At 44.6% G+C, this 18,190-nt stretch overlaps 1 protein-coding gene across 2 annotated transcripts in view; it reads left to right on the top strand.

Moving 5' to 3' along the window:
- The window catches only part of LOC311374872 (septin-9-like), a 99,060-nt gene that overhangs the window by 32,121 nt on the left and 48,749 nt on the right, over positions 1–18,190 (top strand). The window lies entirely within an intron of this gene.

Here is an 18,190-nt window from a genome sequence, read left to right as displayed (position 1 = left end):
GGGTGAGTGTTTACATGCAAAAACGCAAAGTTTATACTGTTTTGCCACACTATTTGAGTTAAACAAGCACGGTGGTGTCTCGTAAGGAACCAACTTTTTACATGTCTTGGAATGGTTTTCTGTTTAGAGGCCCCTAAAGCAGATAAAGAGCTTGCCCCATAGGTTAGCATTAGAGCTATTCCTTGGCACCAGCAGCCAGTGCAGATCTTGGTCGAATCAATTTTTGTAGGGTTTTTAGCTTCCCTCAACATTGGGTGACCCTCAGGAAAACAATAATGGGGTTAAAAATCAAGAGGTCTTACAAGTCATACATTCACACACACACACACACACAAATCAGTCACATGGTCATTAAGTAATTAGGACTCCCTATTTATTGATGTATGCCTCTGGACCGAGAGTGGAAGTTTATCTGCTCCCAGGATCTCTAAGCCTGCTGTGGCCTAATGCCTACCATATTCGTCCATGATGCCTTAGCGTTGTTCATCATAGATTCAACAAAGCCACCCGTTCTGTCAGAGAGATAAGCTGTCACACACTGACTGGCTTGGGTTCACACACGGCACAGCCTATGTGTATTTTAGTTTTATTTTAATTTTAGTTTTCCGAATGCATGTACGAATACATTTGCATTAGTGTGTGTGCGTGTGTATGATTCTGAGTGCTCATATTCACATGCTTTTTAAAACCTAAACCAGGGGGAAATGATACAGACGTGGCAAGGTGCACAGACATACTCTTAGAAAGATGTACAACAGCATGTTCTAGTTCTTTTTGTCACCGCAGGCACACAGTGCCACAGCCCAGACTGCGTGCTGCCTGGTGCTGGCGAGTATGTAGGCATGTATGTCGGAGTGTGTGTCTACGAGTTTATTGAATCCTCAGTATAGCCTGTCAGAAGTAAAGGATTTCAACTGTGGAGAGGAAGGAAGGGAAAGAGGGTAAATCGGCAAAGGGGGAGGGGGGGGCAGAGAGAGAGAGAGGCAGAGTGAGAGAGAAGGGCGGAGGGTGGATGTTGCTTGCTCATTTTAAGCTCTGGAAGTGCAGAGCTAAGAGAGAAGAAGTTTCTGTGTTTTGGGAAATAAGGAGAGGAAGAGAGTGAGATAGAGCGAGAGAGAGAGTGTGGGGAGGAAGGGCTCAGATTAGTGAGCCGCTACCATTCTTTTCTTTTAGGGGGAGGTTGTTTTTCTCCCTCTACTTCGCACTGCAGGGGCTCCTAATTTGGGGTTTGTTTAAAGGAGCACAACGTCAGACCAAAACTTTGCCTTGCTGGGTAAAGGGATCCCTTCTCCCTATCTCTCTCTCCCTCTCTCCTACACACACCGACACACATACCCCCAAGCACATGAAATACACCCACACGAACACACCCACTCACTTGCTTCCCAAAATGTCTGATTCCTCTGTCAACGCTCATTTGGAAGGAATCATATCCGACTTCGAAGGTTAGTTTATTTTCCTCATTCTTTCTCTCTCTCTGTCTTTCTCTCTCTCTGTACTTCACTCCTTTACTATTTTTTCTCTTCTTGTTGCTGTCTTTCTGTTGAGAAGAAGTTTCCCCCTGCAGCAAGGACACTGGTAATGTCTTCCAAATGCCTGATAGGAACGGAGTAGTGTTGGCATGATGAGGCACCTTAGTAATGGCTTTGTTGACGTCTGTGGTGGAGCGGTGGTGTTACGAGAAGAGCCCCCAGAATGTTGCCATTTTCCTTCCATTTCAAACTTTACCATTGCACATTCTGTGGTTATACATGTGAAGTGTTTGAGTGAGTGTGTGTGTGTGTGTGTGTGTCTGTGCATTTAGAAATTTTAAACTGTAATCTTAGGAAAACCTCAGTGTGTATGTATATTTTCTAATGTATGTGTGGGTGTGTGCGTGAGTGTCTGTGTGACTGAGTGTGATCATACGGCTGCAAGGAGAACAACTGGACCCCCCCTGAACACACACATCTCACTTTCTTTTTCCTCCCTTTTTGTTTTCTTTCCCTTACTCACTTCTCCATGCCTGGGCACATGGATGACCTCTGCCTACCATATTTTTTGACATGTTATGCTAACAACTCACAACAGTAGTGTGTGTGTGTGTGTGTGTGTGTGTGTGTGTGTGTGTGTGTGTGTGTGTGTGTGTGTGTGTGTGTGTGTGTGTGTGTGTTTGCATGTGATCAGACAGCTTTGTGTTACCTGAACAACACACACTGAGCTTGTGATCCCCACCTGTGCTGGCCTCTACATGTTCTCTAAATGTGGGACGGCAAAATTATTGATGACCACTATTGTAATCCAATACACAATATTGTTATTCATGGTTGACAGTGTCAGTGTATTGTGTGTGTATTAAGAATGAGGGATGGAAGGAGAAGGGGAAAGAATAGCAAAAAGAGAAATACATAGAGAGAAAGACATAGAGCACGGAGGGGAGAAAGCCCTAAGGCTTGATGACTGAAGCTGTGATCTCACTCGGACAAGATTGCACAGAAGAAAGACCTGACTCCATAACATCCCATATAGTCATGAGTTCAACAACCCCTTGATAAAACACTTATCTCTCATATAGAAACTGCTGCTTTGTTGAGTAGGGGAAACAAATGCGGTAGCGTCCAGACTCTGTGACGCACACTAGATTAGCAGTCAAATATAATGCATTTAAACGGTTTCTCAATACTATGAGTCATTTAGCTTTTTTTATTAATAAATACTGGAATTTTGTGTTATTTTTATTCCTAGTTTATACAAGTCTCATAATACAGTAGAGTGTAATATAATTAAGCAATAGATCACGACAGGCTGTGGTATACGTTCATTATACCACAGTTAAGGGGCGTTGACAACGCCCTAAACTGTGGTATAATGAACGTATACCACTGACTGAAGTGATCTATTGCTTTTATAAAACGGTTACGTAAGTATGGCGAAATGAAAGTCATAGACACCCTCAATTTTGAAAAAGCTAGAAAGTCGGAGAAGCATTTTTTTTTAACGAACACAAAAAAGTAGTCCCTCCTGGCTGCCGGCAAAGTGTACGGCGGTTGCTATGCAACACACTGTAGCGTCCTTCAGAGAGAAGGCTAGAGACGGTAGCTTGGTTCGCCGGCAATTTGGCCTACTATCGAGTTCACTCACCGTGTGCCTATTGCTTTACAACATTTCCACCCTCTCCAGCAATCAACATGTTTTTAGGTTTCAGTGAACCATGAACCAAAGTCGATTTCTGGGGTGGCTTAAATGATAGACACTGACAAGAAAAGACATATAAGCATTCATTCCTGATATGTGTTTAATCTGGGTGTGACTGTATTGAGTAGCAGATTGCGGAGGTGTGTTATATCTGGGGATGGACAGTGTTGACTCTACCAAGGAGTATTCCTGGTGTGGGTTATATATGGGGATGGACAGTGTTGACTCTACCAAGGAGTATTCCTGGTGTGGGTTATATATGGGGATGGACAGTGTTGACTCTACCAAGGAGTATTCCTGGTGTGGGTTATATCTGGGGAGAGACAGTGTCGTACTGTACTAAAGAGTTTTCTTGGTGTTGGTTATATGTACAGTGTAGGGCTAATTTTTGACCTCAAGAACATCCTATAAATATGGAACCAAACGACTGAATTGAAACAGGATGTTTTATTTTTTATTTAATGGCCTGACTTGTTTTACTGGATTGGCTGTCATTGGCTGTCATTGGCTGTCATAGCTGGCTTTCAGCCACCTTTTTTTTTCCATTAAAAAATATCCTTAAGCAAACTGCCAATTAGCTAGCTGTTTTCTGTTTTTCTTTTTCTGGAGTGTCTTTGAAACTTGTGTTCCAAAGCCAATTGCCCCTTCACAGACTCTTAAGTTGTTTATTCTTAGTGTACACTGACAACATTAGCAACATTGTTAAAGCCTGACCATAACACAAAGTATATGGAACTTAGTTTACATTCAGCTATTCTATAAACCTCACCTTGTTGATACAACAGCCTGCAGGCCTCAGGCCTTATATACTGCAGATTTATACATTAGAGTGGTCTCGAACCTGCCACCTATCGAACTACAACACTACAGCATGGGAGTCGAACGCTCTAACCACTGAGCTAAAAGCCCAGGCTTCTAACTCAGCGGCTAGAAGCGTTCTTAAGGCTAGGGGTGTGAGGATTTACAACGTACTACCGCCAGCTAGCCCAGGCTAGTTGGCATCCGTTACACTTATATGAAATAAGTTATTATAATTTTACCAGAGGGAAAACCAGCGGCAGCCCCACTGGAACACCTCATTTGTTAGCATAAGGAATGATCTCCTACAAACACCCGCCCCCCCCCAGCCTCTCTCCGTCCACATCAGTGTCATAAGGCTACTAGCTAGCATAGATCTCACCCTGGTGGCAAAGTTAACATATGCGCTGTTAGCACTCTTAGCAAGCTCAGGGGTCTGTCTCTCTGAGTCGGTAGAGAACACACCAGTCTTTGTGAATGTGTTGCTTCTCCAAGCTGGGGTTGATTCTCCCTGTTGGACGCATGAAGTGTGAATCCTGAAGCTCAGCTGACGCCCATGTCCGCATAAAGTCCCCAAGACTTATCTCCTCCGGGCTAACCTGGCATGTTTTATCCTAAGTCTAAGTCTTATGTCTAAGCCTGGGATGAAAGATTTCCTTTATGTAGCACCGCCAAGTAACAGGGTCGCTGTGTTCGAAGAATTAGGACCAACACAGCTGAGATAGGAGCTCACATGATGGTAAATTTAAAAATAGGTCACCTCATACGGAATCGCCACACTCTTTGTAACACAAGCTGTTAAAACAGGATGCATAGACTCCAACCTACAGTATATAATGACATACTCACACTGCCTCGCTACCAGTATAGGTTACCAAGCAACAAACTCCTGTCCGGAGGAGCAGATTGTCTGTCTGACTACATTAGGGTTGTTGGTTCCGTCCAGGGTAACCAACTCCACGGCAACTTACTCCGTGGCAACAACTTCCCAACAGCAACCGACGAGCTGGTTGTCGCTTAGCATTTCATCAGTTGGTGTGTGTGTTAATCATTAGGCAAGACCGTTGGGTGGGAATTATTTTCAGGACCATATTGTGGCAGAAAGCCTGCAGTTAGCAATCGCATGCTTAAAAACAATTTTTGCGGTATTAAATAAGTAAAGGCAGGGAGAGAGAGAGGGAGGGGGAAGAGAAAAGGGGGAGAGTGACCTGGTGGCAGCAGGGGTAGAGAGTTGAGAGATAAGAGGAGGGATGTGAAGTGAAAAGGAGGTTTTGGCTGACGTTGTGTTTACATTGGTCTTTATTAAGCTTATCTATAGTTGAGTTGGGATTGTTCAGGACGCTCGAGAGTAGGGCTGGGCGATTAATCGAATTTTGATCGCGATTTCGATTTCAGAGTGAAACGATCCCCAAACTAATATAATCGAGTTGAAACTATTTAAAAAAAAATATATATATAGAATAGAATGCAATAGAAATTCTCATTTTAAGAAGTTCTCATTTACTCTCATTTACATTTTGTTTTTTTTGGAGAGAAATTATGAATAAATGCATCATGTTTTCAAACTCAAAAATAATCGTTTGAATAATCGAGATTTCAATATTGACCAAAATAATCGTGATTATGATTTTTTCCATAATCGAGCAGCCCTACTCGAGAGTCCTGCTGGATCAAGCTTAGAAATACTTCAAGCGTCATAAAAAAATAACAAATTCGAATTACACTGTCCTTGATCTCTCTTCCCATCATACCCTCTCTCTCTTTGTTTCATTTGAATTAAATTAGTGTGCAACTGCTGTGTAACGGATGCGTGAGCAGTGATGTTACATGCTGAGGAACTATGAAGTGTGGGTTAGATCGCTGTTGCTTGACAACTCCCCTTCTTTCTGGACTAGCATATTGAGAACAGCTGGCAAGCATACCTTCCCTCTGGATGAGGATCTATTCAGGCCTCTTGGCCTGTAAGAGAACTGCATTGATGGACAATAGAATATAGACAGATGTAGGAAAGAAGGGCACAGAAGGTCACTGTCCTATTCTCTTGCATTGTTTGTCACAAGAAGTGTGGATGGATTACATGGTGGCTTTAAATCACATAACAGGCCTATATAAGATTGCATTTTCATGATGAACGTAAAAGGGTGAATTCATTTAAACTTCTTCAAGCATGTGGACAGATACAGAAACATTTACAGTATATATAATAATTGGTATAGTGGGGGTGTGGGAATGTCCTCAGCCTACCTGTAGGCATCCTTTTTTTTAATAACAAAGTTTTTATTCAAAGAGCACAGAATAAAGAGTGATATACAACATGTCAGATGACTCTTTGGGCCCTATTTTGCACCCAGCGCAATTGACTTTCTACACCGATGCATGTATCGCCAATACACTTGCGCCTGGAGAGGCGTGCCGGCGAAAAGCAGAGGCATGTTCCGGCGCAAATGATACTTGGTGCTATTTTACCGATCTAAAAATTGTGCCACTGCAATTGCGCCACTGACTGAAGAATACCTGGTCTAAATGCACTAGCGGATAGCGCAGTTGGTGTTGCTATTTTGAGTGCCATGGCAGGTCGGAACTGCAACATAAGCTTACACACATGTAGGCTATACACAGCACAAACATGCAAACGATAAGCCTAATTGAAATATTATGATGTCAAAGATTTTTCAAATGTGTGAAACTGCATAGAAATAGCATGTGGATTGTGGAAACATTTACCATAGGGGCTGCATGAATGAACACTGTAGTAGGCTATGCCATGCATTAAAATAATAATAATAATAATAATAATAACAATAATAAACTCAGCAAAGTACATCCCAGCCTTCCAAAGCAAAATCTCGTTTTAGGGTAAATGGTTGGTTAAATTATTTGGGAAAGAACAGCTGATACAGCAGTAAGAAGTTGTACTTTTAAATCAATGCAATTTGCAAACTCCGTACAGCAAACACATATTTTCTTGACACAGACATCGTGTACAAGCCCATAACTTTTAGGATTGATGAGTATTTGATCATGAGAAAACATAGTTTTACCACGAGTGAGTGATTAAAAGAATGAATGAATGCAGGTGATGCTTGGTGCGCGTTTGTGTGTGCACCCATCTGTTTAAACACACGCAAACTAAACACGTAACGCATAATGCAGTCCATGGCGATGTATATTAATGGGGGGACACATGCATATTATGAACACAAGTCGATAACGATAATTGAAACAATACTGGTAATTAATTTATCTATTTATTATATACGGAGACCACCAGACCTCCTCGAAGCAAAGAAAATGGTCTGTTAACCCGCTCTATTAAATCACAAGAAAGAAGACGCCATACCTGCTCTAAAAATGTACTAACGTTTTTAAGTTGTTAAATAAGAGAACATCATTACACGGTTACATAAAATAGACTCCATTTCAGACTCCATTTCGATCAACTGTCCGACGTGCTTTCTCTTTAAATGTTTCATCACCGAGGTGCTGCCATGATACGCAAGGTCTGCTTTGCAAACCTTGAAAGTAATATTTTTTATTCGCCGTATCCAGGCTAAAATGCTCCCAAACTTTACTACTTAACTTGGCAGAGACGCTATTGCGCATGTGCGACTCTCGGCAGAGATTGTAATGAAGTGAGATGCCTCACTCCGTTGGAAAAACACGTCTGGCGACAATTGTCGACAATGGAATTCATTGTCGACAATTTCTATTGTCTAAATCTATCGATTTTTGTTGACAATGTCGAAGAATCGTTGCAGCCTAGTTGGATCGGAAGATCGAAGATTCTAATCCTTCAACGCTGCTTGTTGAGTTGTTGACATTGACATTAATTGTCGCCCCCTGTTGGTAGTCCTCCATTAAGCAGGCTAACAGGTGTGCTCTTCAAGCTGAGGCTTCTTCTACAAGACGTCATCTCTGCTCTCAGATATACGTGTTTCTAATAAGATGATATCATGAAAAGTTCATAAAGTAATGGTTTAATAACACAACAGCAGAAAGCATGTGAGCTGCTAGTTTAACGATAGCAGCGTCCCTAGCAACCTGACGTCGTTGAAACATGCTTAGCGAGACCGAAAAAAATATATAAATTATCAAACTAAAGATCAGACACATTCACTGACTGAAGATTATGCAAGTTAAAAGTATATTTTTCGCTAGAAATGTTATTAGAAACACGTTTAATGGTGAATATGCCCTAAAATATTGCATTTCCCCTTCAGATAATAAAGACTACGTAAACATTTCACCAAATGCTGGGAGAACGTCTCGCCCCCTGTTGGTGCTATTCCTCCATTCATTTAGATGGGCGGAAGAAAGCGTGTACTCTTCACGCTATGATCAGGCAAAACGTGACACGTACACGCTTTGCGAGGTGGACCAACGTATTTATTTCACCCTTTGGCGTGATACCGGGTTGGTCACTGCAACGTCGTCGGGGCAACTCGTCAAAGCATCTTGTTTGAGTACTCTGATTGCAGATTCTGTAGCTCAGATTTAATGCCCCAAAGTAGCTTGAAACTCCATTTTGAAAATCTCCTTAATATCTTTGCGGAATGAGGATAGAATCTGGTAACCCTTTAAGCCTTAGTTAATAGGTAATAAAACCCTTATTATATGCTTATTAACATTAATTGGCATTAATAAGACTATCTATAAGTGTTTATAATAACATAATAAACATGTTTATTGTGAGATTATAAGACTTTTTATAAGCACTTATAAGAAACTTGTTAACTAATTATGTATTGCTTAATGACAACAATATTAAGAGTTTCTTATAGTTGTTAATAAAAGCATTACAAATCCATTTATTGAGTCTTACTAACACACATGTTGAGTGACTGATCTGTTTTGTGCCTCATATCAGATCCTTTAACCTCTTAAACCCAAGGCCTATTTCTCAGGCCTCCTGCCTGAAATGACATGCCCAAAATGAGTATGCCTCCACAACTACAAGGGCTATTTGAATAAAGTTGGTTTAAAAGGTAACACCTGTGAGGTGGCTGCAGAAGTGTCAGAATCAATATAGATGTTACTGTGTCAGAGTAAATTCAGCTAGAACATAGTAAGAAATGTCAATTTTGAATACCACCTTGGAACTATGGGATAGTAGCCCAGAACCTATAGGGAGCCATAGCACAACATCTGATGAGTACCCCTGTGCCAGGATATATGCTAATAAAGTGATTTTTAGAGGTTTTAGTACAGGTAGGTCCAGGCGGACTCACCAAATGGTGCCATTTGGGCACCATCAGTGCCATTTGACCTTTCTAAGGTACCAGACTGTAAAATAATTAATTATTTATTTATTTTATTTATTATTATTATATTTATTTTAATGACATATCACTATAGGTATTCATTCCATCCGAATTCAGCTGTTTTTGACTTGTTTTGAAAATTCAAAAAAAAATTCTAACCCAAACTGTAAAAACAAAGGTAAAAAACGATAAAAACTACAATGCTTTTTAGATAAACACGCTGGCAGCAACTTTGAACATATATAACTAATTAACTATAACTATACTATACTAACTAACTATAACTACTAACTATACCTTAACAACGTGAAGCGTGTTGTAGGAGCGTATGTTTCTGTCTCTAACGGAGTGTCTGCTCTGAGCATGCGCTCTTGTGCTCCTGGTGCATATTTTGCTAATCTGTCAGACGCACTCTGAAGTTTATGCAAGGTGATATCTTGGGTATCCATTGGTCAATTTGGATGGTTAACCCCTCTATTGAACCGTCAGAGCCAATAAAATTGAGGGACAGTTCCCAAATCCATGTAAAAAACACCATTCGCCAATCACAAGGAGCCAAAGACATTGTGTGTGGTTGTGGTTGAAGAGAAGTACCCTAACTTCTCATAGCAAAAACAGTTGTTCTTGCTATGTAAAGACCCGTAGATTGTCAGGAATCATTTCAAAGTGACACAGAGTCTTGGATTAGCTGTGTTATGCCCTCAAACACAACTTTTGATCGCAAAACAATAAAGGTAAGACATAATTTATGTGAAGAATTTGTGTGATGTATATTTATGTGACGTTTATTTTTGCTCTTTGGCTGCTAGTTCGTCGTAAAGTGATGAGACATACATCACTGGAATCTGTGGAGCCTCAGCTTTCATATGGCATATAGTTTGTGTGGGTGGCATGAAGTAGCGAAATTGTTGGTGGCCAGTAAGCGCGGGTGCACGTTGTGCGTGTTTTTGCTACGGGCTCATTTAGTTGCTTGGTGTTGGAATTGTGTTTTGTTTAAGTAAAAATGATTATCATGGGCTTTTAGCCAAGCTTCTTCCCGTTATGTGGGTATGCACCATGGACATGTTGCAGCATGGTGGTGCTGTATACTTAAGCAATAGATCACGACAGGCCGTGGTATACGCTCATTATACCACAGTTAAGGGGCGTTGTCCGTCCCGACGCGCAGCGGAGGGGCGGCGACCCCCTTCACTGTGGTATAATGACCGTATATCACTGACTGAAGTGATCTATTGCTTTTATAAAACGGTTACGTAAATATGGCGAAATTAAAGTCATAGACACCCTCAATTTTGAAAAAGCTAGAAAGTCGGAAAAGCATTTTTTTTAACGAATACAGAAAAGTAGTCCCTCCTGGCTGCCGGCAAAGTGTACGGCGGTTGCTATGCAACACACTAGCGTCCTTCAGAGAGAAGGCTAGAGACGGTAGCTTGGTTCGCCGGCAATTTAGCAATTTAGAAGGCTAAATTGCCGGCGACCGTGTGCCTATTGCTTTACAGGCTTTTTTTAGGCTTCAGTGAACTATGCTATCGCTTTTATATATAAATAAACAACAGTTCAAGTTAGGTGCGGAGTGATACTGGACTCTGTAAACTGAACGGGCGTCATAGCTGTGTGTATACGCTCAATATACAACGGTTGGGAACCAATCAGATCGCTTGATTTAGGCCCCCCGTTTTATAAATATATATATACATACATATACTAGTATATACGTAGTATATTACGTACTTGTAATCTGTGTATACAGCACACAGATTACAAGTCGGCGCTCGGGCTTAACAGGTTAAAGGCTTATATTTTGAAGGTCATTTTAAACCGGAAGTTCTATTTATGCAAGTGGCTGATGTCTTGACGCCTATTCTTGATGAATTGTCTGACAAACATTTGTGACCAGCTGTGGTAAAACCAGCAACACGTCTCCCCAGAGGCATTCTGAAAGTGCAGTCTCTAAGCTTTCCAATGATGTCTAACACATGGACATCTGATAATATTTGAAGAAGTTGTGGCCATTTCAATGTATGCCCCTCTGAAAACTATTCAGTGAGAAGACTGGCCTAATAGATGCAATTCTCACCTCACCTCACCTGAGAGGTAGGAAACACAATGGTGCTCATTTGCATCTCATTTAGATAACCCCCTACAGATGTCACTCAGTGACATCTGGTATCTGTTAGCATGCAGGGCAGAAAGTATTGTAGTGGTTTGAACAATACCTTCACAAAGAAACAAATAATGCTTAGTAAAAGTTTGACATAATAGGTAAGTAAGTAAGACTCAATAAATTGGTTTGTATTAACTATGGTTTGTTATTAACTATAAGAAACTCATTAGACTATTATTAATGTTATTAAGCAATCAATAAATAGTTCACACGTTTCTTATAAGTGCTTAAAAAAATCTTATCTCACAATAAACATGTTTATTATGTTATTATTAACACTTAGAAATAGTCTTAACACAGATTAATGTTAATAAGCATATAATAAGAGTCTTACTACCTATTAACTAAGGCTTATACAAGGATCTTAATATAAAGCGTTACAGAGAATCTCACATTTGAGGACTGAGATATCCACCATGCTGCTAGCACGCGGAGGGATTTAGAGTTCGGAGCTAGCTTCGCAATTGATTGTGAAAGTAAAGCTTTCGCAGGTTTTGGAGGCATTTCGCCGGTCGAACACAAAGAAATACTGCGTAGGACAAATCCAAATAAATATATAAAAAACTGAAAAGTGCCTTCAAAATTATATAAATTTGCTTTCTGCTGGAGCTCCCAAATGTTTGTGTTACTACATAGTTCGCGAAGCCGGAAGTCACGTGTAGGCATCCTTGAGCAAAGTTCCTAACCCCTCCCTGCTTCTTGAATTCTATCTTAACTGACAATCTTATCAGAATTTACTGTGTGGGTAAAAGTCGTTGGATAACAGCCTCAGCTAAAAGTGATTGATCTGAATATAAATAGTTATAACAGTATAACATTCAGCTCCACATTGCAACATCATATGTCCAGCCACCAGAGATGGCACAAGGCCCAATAGCTCCATGACTTGAACCTGAACAACTTGGTTCTGACTCATAACCAGGAAATGGCATCACTGTATTTGTGTTCAGCAAACACACGAATGCACACAGACACACACACAGGCAAGCACACATAAATACATGCAAGCACACACACACATACATGTAAGCACACACACACACACACACATACATGCAAGCACACACATGCACGCAGACAGACAGACAGACAGACAGACAGACAGACAGACAGACAGACAGGCAGGCAGGCAGGCACACACACACACACACATGCAAGCACGCTCTCACACACACACACACACACACACACACACACACACACACACACACACACACACACACACACACACACACACACACACACACACACGCAGGCAGGCACAAACTCACACAAAGGCGTGCTCATAAAGAAGGGTAGCTGACAGGGCCTCTGTCTCCACTGTGTCTGTGAGGCCGACCCTGTATTGGGGCTCCTCATCCAGAAACACACACACACACACACACACACACACACACACACACACACACACACACACACACGCTTTAGCCAAACACATCATTATATCAAACTCACCATAACACACACCCTGGAATCTGAAGCTCCCCGCAAAAAAATCACACCAGCTCCTCACTCTTCAGCTGTGAACATCCCATCAAACATCAACATCCAGTCTGCATATAGAGGATAGAATAGTCAAGTGGTTAGGGTGTTGGTTTCGCAACCAAAAGCATCTTGAGTTCAATCCCCAATGTCTGCAGTCTACTACCTGTATCTTCTTTGAGCAATAACTTGTATCTAACAAAGTGTAAATCAATTTAAGTTACTTGAATAAAAGTACATTTTGAGTAAGAAATAGCTTTTAACAAAATCATAAACAGTTAGAAGTTGTGATACCGTATTTCTATGGGTATGAAGCCAGTACATCATTCAGCTGTCCTGCTGTTGTGATACCGTATTTCTATGGGTATGAAGCCAGTCCATCATTCAGCTGTCCTGCTGTTGCTCCTGCTCTTTTATGGTGTTGTGTTGATCCAAAAGCACTGTTTAGAATTATTGAAAAAGAGAAGCGACTGATTTGCAAAGATTCTTCTTATGTTTAAGCTTGTCTTTTCTTTATACAGTATATGCTGATTGACATACAGCATTTTATTTATTATGGAGTCAATTTTTTAATTTTTCCATTCTTGAGAAAAATTACCAGGATTAACATTGCCTCATTGTGGTTTGGCACCACACACACACACACACACACACACACACACACACACACACACACACACACACACACACACACACACACACACACACACACACACACACGCGCGCGCACGCGGGGACTAAACACGGGGGTTAAATCAATATTTTACCTAGAAATGTCGAGCTTAAACGGTTACGTTATTTCATGTTAGTCCCAACAGTTTGACAGTTATTTATACCGTTTCAGATCCTCCCCACATTGTAGATGTCAATAATCAAATCAAGTAATGTTTACCCAAGACACAGAGTTGCCTGTGTTCTTATCAAGCAGAAGAGTGCCTAAGAGGATGTCTTCTCCCTTGTGACCGGTTTACCCAAGTACAAAGGTTAACATTATTGGTTGACTCTAAGGAAGGTAGGCCGGCTACCCATAGAGAAGGGTTTACATTTATATTATTATTAATCCTTTGTTTTACCAGGTGTGGTAACTCGCTTTCGTTGTGGCGTGGTTCAGGTAAGTAACACACAGTCGGTCAAGGTTTAGGCCGTACTCGGCATTTATTGCAATGTTCAGGCACACAATAAATCAGCACTACTAGGGTCTCCGTGAGCCTCTAGTCCCTCTGGCCTCCCGATGTCTGTTCCTGGGCTCCCTTTTAAGATGGCTCCCAGGTCTCTGTCTCTCCCTCGCCAGGTGTTCCCAATTGCACTGATTGGGGAGCGAGAAGCTCTGCTCTCTGCTGCCGGCAAGTGGGTGGCGGCGGTATACGCCGTCCACCACTACACCTTGGACCCGCCTGGGCTGAGGTGTAAGGGGCGGGATGCCACACTCCTCCACCGCTTGCTCAGGCCTCAGGTCGACCTGGAATCCCCCCAGGCCGGTATCCCGGCGAGACAGGGCGTCGGCGTTGGCATGCTCCCTGCCCGGTCGGTGGTCCACCTTGAACCTGGAGTCCTGGAGGGCCAGGAACCAGCGCGTCACCCTAGCGTTGGTGTCTTTGGCTCCGGCCATCCACTTTAGGGGGGCGTGGTCGGTGACCAGGACAAACTCCCTCCCTAGGAGATAGTACCTCAGTTTGTCGAGGCTCCACTTGATGGCCAGGGCCTCCTTCTCTACCGTCGAGTAATTCCGCTCGTTCGGTAGCAGCTTTCTACTGATGTACATGATGGGGTGTTCCTCTCCAGCCCGGACCTGGGACAGGACTCCCCCCAGCCCCACCTCCGAAGCGTCCGTGTGCACTATGAGCGGGAGAGTAAAGTCAGGGGTTATGAGCACTGGTTCACAGCAAAGGGCCTCACGGAGCGTCCCGAAGGCCTGGTTGGCTGCCTCGGACCAGGTAATCCGATCTGGCAGGGCCTTCCGGGTCAGATCGTTCAGGGGGCTGGCCAGCGTGGCAAACCCGGGTATAAAGCGTTGGTAATATCCAACTAGACCTAAAAACGACTTCACCTGTCTCTTGGTGCGGGGTTGGGGCCAGTCCTTGATGGCGGTCACCTTACTCCCCTGTGGCCGGACGCTTCCTCGCCCTACCTGGTACCCCAGGTACGCCGTCTCCTCCAGCCCGAGACGGCACTTGGCCGGGTTAGCCGTGAGGCCCGCCTTCCGCAACTCCCCCAGCACCTCCCTCAGCTGACAGATGTGGACGTCCCAACTGGGACTGTAGATGATGATGTCATCTATATAGGCCGCTGCGTAGGCCTGGTGAGGCCTCAGGAGCTGGTCCATCATACGCTGGAAGGTGGCCGGAGCGCCGTGTACTCCGAAGGGGAGTACGGTGTACTGATACAGCCCCCCTGGTGTTGAGAAGGCCGTCTTCTCCCGGGCAGCCCGGGTCAAAGGTACCTGCCAGTACCCCTTGGTCAGGTCCAAGGTCGTGAGGGACCGGGCTGGTCCCAGGCGTTCAATCAGCTCGTCCACCCGGGGCATGGGGTAGGCGTCGAACTCGGACGCCTCGTTCAGCCTCCTGAAGTCGTTGCAGAAGCGGTAGCTCCCATCCGGCTTTGGCACGAGGACTACGGGGCTGGACCAGGCACTGCGCGACTTCTCGATGACCCGGAGCTGTAAGTTCCGGCGTACCTCGGCCTGGATGGCCTCCCTCCGGGCCTCCGGGATCCTGTAGGGGTGCACTCTCACCTTCACCCCAGGTGCCGTCCGGATATCATGTTGAGCGATCGTGGTCCTCCCGGGCTGAGATCCTCCCCCATCGGAACCTCCGAGATCTCGCGTCGGGCCGTCAGCGTCAGGGGAGCAGGGTCAGGGGGTTCCCCTCCTCCTCTCCACTGCTTCAAAATGTTAATGTGGTATAACTGGGTAGGCTTTCGCCTCCCAGGTTGTCTAACCCGGTAGTTTACCTCTCCCACGCGTTCCACCACCTCATAGGGTCCCTGCCACTTGGCCAGGAACTTGCACTCTGCGGTGGGGACCAGGACCAGGACCAGGTCCCCAGGCTGGAAAGTTTGCAGCCGGGCTCCCCGGTTGTAGACCCTCGCCTGGGCCTGCGCGGCTTGCCGGAGGTGTTCCCGTACGATGGGCCACACCTGGGCCATGCGGTCCCTCATCTGTTCCATGTGGTCCAGGGTGGTGCGGTGAGGGGACAGCTGGCTCTCCCACGCTTCCTTGGCGAGGTCTAGTATACCGCGGGGCCTTCGTCCGTACAGCAGCTCGAACGGTGAGAACCCGGTGGACGCCTGGGGAACCTCCCGTATGGCAAACAGAACATGGGGTAACAGCTGATCCCAGTTCTTACCGTCCCGGTCCATGACCTTTTTGAGCATCTGCTTCAGTGTCTTATTGAAGCGTTCCACCAGGCCATCCGTCTGGGGGTGGTAGACTGAGGTCCGGAGCTGAGTCACCTGCAGGAGTCTCAGTAGTTCTTTTAGCACACGAGACATGAAGCAGGAGCCCTGATCTGTTAATATCTCCTTTGCTATCCCTACCCGGCTAAACAGGAGCATCAGTTCCCGGGCGACCGCCTTCGCGGTGGCTGCACGTAGGGGCAGAGCCTCGGGATACCTGGTGGCGTAATCCACCAGTACCAAGATGTATCGGTGTCCCTGGCTGGTCTTGGGAAGGGGCCCCACAATGTCCATGGCTAATCGATCGAAGGGGGTTTCTATGATCGGCATTGGGATAAGAGGGTTCCTGACTGTGGCCCTAGGCGCTACTCAGCATTCAGGACACCCCTGACAGTGACGCTTTACATCCCGTTTTACCCCCGGCCAATAAAATCTCGCTAGGACCCGTTCTCTGGTCTTGTCCATGCCCAGATGGGCTCCCAGGAGGTGGGTGTGTGCCATGTACAGCACCTTGCTTACATACGATCGGGGTACCACTAATTGCTCCCTTACTCCCCCCTCTCCTTCTACCACTCTATACAGTAGACCCCCCCTCGTGCTGAAGTGCGGATAGGGTAAGTGACTCACCGAGTCCCGGGTCTGTCCGTCATGGGCCACCACGTGGCTCCAGGCATGTTTGAGGGCCTCGTCTTGGAGCTGGGCGCTGGCGAACTGGCCTGGTCGGGCCGAGCCTTCCTCCCTCCCCGGTACGAAGTCCGAGAACTCGGTGAGGGGGGAACTCTCCGGCTCCTCCGGGGGGTCGTGTCGCCAGCAGGTCGCCAGCATGCAAGGCCGGCTCGACCCGTGGTTCGCGTAGGCCGACGGCATGGACACGTCCCGGTCTCCAGGGCAGTAGCGGGCTATGTGGCCGGGCTGGCCACACTCGTAGCGCCGCCTCCCCTCCCGACTCTCCGTGGTCACGGTGGGTGGGACAGGTGACGGCGCCGAGGCCCCTGTTGTGGGTCCCCGTGGGTCTCGGCGGGACTCGGCTGTTCTGGGGTAGATGACTCTGGTACTGGCGCTCAGTTGCTGGTCCACCTGCCAGTTCTCCAGCTGCTTGATGAGGTCGTCCACCGTGTCAGGATGGTGGTGGGCTAGTACCCGTCGGGCGCCTGGCGGGAGCTGTCGGATGGTATTGTCTATTATCACCCGGTCGACAATACGACAATACGCAAATACAGAAAAAACAAGGGCTAAGTTATAAAACGAACAACATGTCGATTTTTCCATCACAATAGTTGGGCTGGAAATTGCCAACAGAACAGCTCAGCTATTCTATATTTTATCTCAAACATATTCAAACCTGATCACATTAGCTAACACTTCACTTTTAAACTTTTTTTCCAACCATTTTACATTTTTTAAATGGTATGCATGTTTACATTGTTTACTCCATTTAGACTCTGTTCAAATCCCTTCACTTGATTTAAGCCATTTAACATTTCTTCACATCTTTAACTATGTGTCTTTACTAAAACATATTTTCAATCTCACTTTGCAATACAGCACTCACCGCATTTTCTGCAGGTTAGTTAGCTTAGTTTTTTTTACTCTTCTTTGGAAATATTAGTTTATTAGTGATGTCCAATGTGGCAACTTATTTTAGATCTTTCCATGTGTTCATCATTGTGTTCTTAATTGGGTATCATTGGGTTTTGTTGGCTGGCTTTACAGGTGGTCGATGGATGTGTACTGATTTTGTATGGACTTTTTCCAGCTCTATAGACAATATAGGCCTACACAATGGCATTGTTGCATCGATGACTTCCCATCAGAACATCCTGTAGGCCTACTAGATTAACTGTCCAATCAAAATACCTAAGGCTCTTCTGCTAAAGGCCTATGTATTGATAAAAAGCCCATATACAATATTACACTT

Source organism: Micromesistius poutassou (assembly GCF_964030765.1).
Source record: "Micromesistius poutassou genome assembly, chromosome: 1".
NCBI lineage: Eukaryota > Metazoa > Chordata > Actinopteri > Gadiformes > Gadidae > Micromesistius > Micromesistius poutassou.
This window is presented reverse-complemented; position numbering and strand designations above follow the sequence as displayed.